Consider the following 6119-nt stretch of genomic DNA (forward strand, 5'->3'; position numbering starts at 1 on the left):
AGCGACAGCACTCTAGGGCTTTGTTTGGGGATATCTTAATCAAACCTAAGGACGGATAAGCAGATCTGCACAGAATTGCAATATGACTACTGAAGACAGACAAGGCTCAAAAGCTAGCACCAATCCTTCTAGTCTTTTTAAGAACATAAATCGTAAAAAATGTCACACCGTGTTCTTTCTTATTTTCAAACCAAGGCACACAGTATATAATGAATCATTTTTAAGAAAATATGATGGCTGAAGGGTTTCTACCTTTGCTCCAGTTCAAGATAAAAGTGTAAAACACTAGTTTTAGTGGGATAGTTATTATAACCATAATACTCTAGTAGACCGTGCCAAGAAGTCATTAATGTAATATATATCTCTCTGATTCCTAAAATGCTGAGTTAATGGGCCAAATTTCACTATACCTTGTACTTGCAGTGCTGTCATTTTTATAGCTATCAACTAAAAATAGTATAGTAGATACAAAATAGGCTTTTCTTGTCCTGACCTCAATTTTGTTAATCTTATAGAAAAAAAAAAAACAGCTTAAAGGAGTTCTCATTCTTTTAATTCTGAATGTATGGGTGGGTGCATGCGTGTGCATCTATAGGTTTGGGGATTTTTTAAATAGGTTTTTGCATCTTCATTCAAAATTTCATTGGTTACACTAAATGAATTCTCAAATGAATTTTCCAGACCTGGGAAAGAACTTAACTCCTGTGCTAAATGTGACTCGTCAGTATAAAATCACATGTAACAAACTGTACTATCAAGTCTTTTATCTATATATACATATATAAATTGAAATAAAGAATTATTTTACCATTTAGTCTAAAATGAATCTATGACCAGCATGGGAGAACTAATCACTGAAGCCCATGACAGCAGGGACTGCAGCAGCCTGCTTCTGGTTGCATATAAAATAAAAAAAAAAAAACAAAAACAAAAACAAAACAAAAAAAAAAAACCCACAAAAACCAGCATATCCAAATCAAAAACTAGATGAAATTGAGAAAATGTGTGTGACTCTTACTGACTGTGAAGGAAGGAGATATACCTATGTGTATCACCCACAAGAAAGAAAAGGCAACTATGCATTTAGGAAAGTAAAAGCTATCAAATGTGTATATATATATAGAACATATGGAAAACTTAAGAAGTCCATTTTCAATAGCTCTCTGTTGAGATAGCTACTAATATGGTGCTTCTCTGTAATATATTAATATTTGATGTAAAACTGACACTGTGGGGTATAGTAAATTTACGAACAATCTAATGGAAATGCGGTGTGAGTTTAAAGGGAAGAAAATAAAAGGAATAGCTGGAATGCATGCTCTAAGACTACTGGCAATAATTCTCTAACCTGTCACAAATTGCATTTTAGCTACTGTAGGGTATGTATAGGCTCGTCACAACTAATACCATTTTTCTTTTATCAGGTTTGTGTTAACATTCTGCAAATCTGAATGTTTACTGTAATGAAGTAATGCAGTATATAGATAGCATATGGTCGCTGGCTTTGTTTATATAATTTTAAAATATCTGAAAGGAGCGCTTGGGCTAAAGAGTAATGTTATTGCTTCCACAGTCAGTTGATGGGTTGTTTAATAGTATTTTAAATGTTTGTTAATGATAGTCTCAAGGAAACAGAAAAGCACAGAAGCAACGCAGAATGGCAATACCACAATAGTTACAAAGATTAAAATGCCACTAGGGGACAGTAGAAAGTCACAAAATGAGGTGCCGTTGAAGAAACCAGAACAAAAGGCTTTTCTTTGTCAAAAAAAAAGAAATCACAAATACTCATTTCTAAATAAAAATCATTTCACATGTGAGGGTTTAAAATTCTGCATTAAACAGCAAGGTGGAAACTGGCAGATACTTTCATGTGTCTATTTTTAGGTGCTTTATATTTATATCCTTGTATTTTAAAATACACAGCACTTTCTCTTTAATAACAACAAATTCAAGTGTGAAATAATTTATTTGCAGCACTTTTACAGTACTGTGAAGTTCTCAGAATCCAAAAGATCCATTACACATTAACGCAAACATACAAATTGACCTTTGTAATACTGGTAGTTTACCTGGCAATAAAATGATTAGATAATGTATGATATTGTGATATTTATTAAGCAATACAAATAAACGTCTAGAATATAAGGACTAATATACTTCAGAAAATGGTCAGGAAAGATCTGCTTTGTTATGGCCTGCTGTCAACGAATGGGCACACTCCTTTTTGATGACATCAAAGGTAATATTCACTCAAGAGCAGAGCAATGCTCTTCAGAAGTTCATGCTAGATTCCAGTATTCATACACTGAAGCGCTGCAAAATAAAGTAAAGTACACCACTACTTTATCTGGAAAACAGTATCAAAACCCTGTAATTAGTAATTATGCATTCTTTTTCTTAATTTGGAAGATCAGCTATGGACTCCAAATCTCACAGACTAGAAAGTTTGGTACAGATATCTGGAGGTACAGAACTTTCATAGCTTATATGGAAACATTCAAAGCTAATGAAATTAGAGGAATCTGCCAGACTGGTAAGTCCTTCAGCTCACATAAGTCCAGGAAGTAAATGTACATTTCAGAAGTACTTCAAAATTTTTCATTTCCAAAGCAGTGCATTTTGGTCTAGAAATTATCTAGGTATTGGGAGTATCTAATCCTAAGCCATGTATTTCACAATACATGGGAGATTATCTGATAGCTATGTGGCACATCATTGTGAATTATTTTTTGTTTCTCATCCACACAAAAACACACAAAGAGGTAGCAATCACTGAAAGATTATTTTCATTCCAGAATGCTAAAATGCAGATTCAAAACAGGAATGCAACTCCATCTCCTCACAGTCTTTTAATTGTAGGCATCTCATAGCAGTGTCACAAGCTCAAGTACATAACAGGCCTTGGACAACGATATCATTAAGCATTTGAGTGAAAATGGTAAGTCTAAGAAGTGTTGTTCTACAATAAGAGATGGGACTGTTTTCAGATGGAAAACTTAACTGACATACTTTTATATGTGTGCAAGAGAGAGTGGGGAAGTCTAACGAAGCAATGTATGTGGAACAAATACACAGAACGGGTTGACAAACAAACACCGTGCGCTTGAAAACACAACTCTTGTACCGTAACACAGAAGGAAAGAAAAGAGGGGGGAAGAAGGAGGGGGAGATGGAGGAGAGGATGAAGGAGGCGGGGAAGAGAAAAGGGGGAGAGGGAGGCAGGAAAGGCGGAAGGGAGAGAGGGAAAGAGAAGGAGAGAAAGAAAAAAGAGAATATTCTAAATTAATTCTAAATGTCTATAATAATTTGTACCAGGCACCATATGCACAGAGAAGATAAAAATTTCAACATATGCTAAAATTCATATGCCAATGGTGTGGGCAATGGACAGTCTAGAACTACAAGCCCATTTCTCAGACAGTATTGTAAAAAATTTTTAATTGGTGTTACACTGTTACATTTCAATAACTAGTTTAATAACGTGTCCCTCAAGGTCAGTACACATATCATGACTGAAAAATAACATACTACCTTAAGCTGTGATACTTCCAAGTACAGTAATGTTTCACATGAGATGCAATGTTTTTCTTTTGAAAATTCAAAAAAATGTTTCAAATTACCTGGGCGACAGATGCTTTAAAATTAGGCAGGGATGGAAGAACATATTTCTATGAATGCAACAGGGGTTATTAGCTTTCCAGTCATTATTATATCCTTGGAAACTCAGCTAAGATGTTTACTCTCAGGGAAAAAAAAAAAATGTATTTGGAGGTCAAAAGGATTTCTAGGAAATGACCCAGGCAAAACAATTCAGCCAACAGTGGACTTCTTCAAGAACTTCCTCAAACCCTTTGAACTGTGGTAGTATATGAACATACTCTTAAATGCTTTGCTGAAGAGCATGGACTTAATGATGCATTTTAAAATTTTAATTAAGCACATTAAAGAGTTTTACTAAATTAAAACTCAAATCCTAAAAGGTAAAATGTGTTCAGAAGCAACTGATGTCACTGAAATCAGTCACTAAACAGGTAAGATGCAATAAGCAGAATAAAGCCTAAAACTACAAGTCACTGAACAGCAAATGACTCTGAAGTTCTTACACTTTTAGGGACACTTCACAGAAGTGATACCTTAGCAGTACAAAAGTTCAAAGTATAAGCATCTTGTAAAAGGAACTAGTATTCAGGAAAGAGGGAAATCACTAATTCAGAGTTAGTAAATATTTTTTTACTTGGTTTATTTAAATAAATCAGATAAATCAGACAGACTGATGCTTGGATTCTTCTATAACAATATCTTTGTATCTTTACTGTGTGTTTTCAGCATTTTTTTTTTTCACTACATTGGACTTCATGTCTCCAATTAGTAGATGATTCGTGCTCACTTTTCCTTCAGCTTCCCACAGTCACTTTTTCAAATGCTCTACCCAGAAAGAGTAGTTCTTCCAATTGTCTCTCACACAAGACTTTCTTTCTGGTGCAATACTTCCTTCCTGCTATTCTCAAAACTCATCTTCATGCTGCTGTGTTCCTCCCCTACCTTCCTACCTCAAGATTCTCTCTGAAATAATTGCTGGTTTTATTTTCAATGTCACATGGCTCTCTGATGTAATTTCTTTCCTTGCTCTTCATCTCTTGTTCTTCTGTGTTTGCATAACCACAGAAAACTACGTAACAACATAACAGCTTGTGATTTTATGTTCTCCTATAGATCAAATCTGGGTTTCCCTAAATCAGGATTCACATTTGTACCAGCGTAGAAACTGGTGCTTTGATGTGCTCAACTGTAAGCTAATTCTCTCAAAAGGATTATTCCTTTACACATTCATTTAACTGTAGGCTGTGGTTGCGTTTAACTGAGCTCTGAAATCTTGATATAGGTCATCAAAAATAAAGGTCTATCCCTGCAAGAGGCACTTTGAGTGAGATGCTGTCATCTGTCTCAGTGTATGAAAAACTTGAATGGATTTACACATAATTAGCAGAAAGATATGGTTTGCAAAAATATTTTGAAAACTCTGGCAATATCAGATATTAAATAGAAACTAATATTCGATGTCCTGTTACAAATTAAGGAATCTAGGATACTTTTTTTTTTAAATTTCTGTTACTGTTTTATTTAATAGAAAATATCTTTTTGAGATAATAACTTGTTTCTCTGTACTAAATAAAGAAAGTAATTTGGAAAAAAAATAGTGTAAACATGCTAAAACTTAAATCTACTGATCTACCATTTAATTCTAGGTACATAGAAAACAATGGATATTTCTGATACAGCACCTGATTGATATTTCCAGGGTGTGAAAACCTCCACCATGAGATTAGGCTGATATTGCATATTCAAACACATACAGTGATATATTTGTCATTGCTATTGACCTTTATCTCTCTAGTTTCCTGACAACCTTCTACAGTTATTGACATTACAAATACCAGCGACAACGTGCAGGGCAAAGTATAACCTTTCATTTACCTTCATGTCCCTCAAATGACTCACGTAGGTAGTTTCAACAAAAGCTGCAAACAATGATACTGTTGATTTTTTTTCTTAACTTGCTAAAATGTTTTCCATTTTCCTCTTGTTCTCTGAAAATCATGCCAATAACTCACTACAAAGGAAACGATTTCAAATGAATACAGGTAATTAGAAGTGTCAAGAAACCAGCAGAGAGTAGGGTGTCTGCCATCATTTCTGTGGAAAGAGTGCCAGATTCTCTTTCAAAAAGGTCTTTGTCATTTTTTAATAGAAGGTAATTAATGTAGACTACAGTAAAGTGTACAAGATCCCAGTCACTTGTCTTTATTTCTTTAGAAATAGGACCATAAAGATGTTTTGATTTCTAGAAACAATCTTCTGAGGTTATTTAAAAATTACTTTTAATTACAAGCATAGTCTTTTTTGTCTTTTCATTATTTTAAAAGCAAGAAGAGGAAGAATTTGGAAAGGGCACATTTATAAGGGTGAAAAGAAAAAAAGTTTTATTTTAAAAAGTCCAGAGCTAAGTAGTTTGTTTCAAAAGTGACAGGATGATTTCACATAACTGCTAGTATCCACTGAAGTGAACACTAAAAGCAGATCTGAATATGGAAATCTATCCACTAGTAGCTCAACAT

The sequence above is a fragment of the Chlamydotis macqueenii genome, chromosome 5 (assembly GCF_036417535.1).
Source record: "Chlamydotis macqueenii isolate bChlMac1 chromosome 5, bChlMac1.mat, whole genome shotgun sequence".
Lineage (NCBI taxonomy): Eukaryota > Metazoa > Chordata > Aves > Otidiformes > Otididae > Chlamydotis > Chlamydotis macqueenii.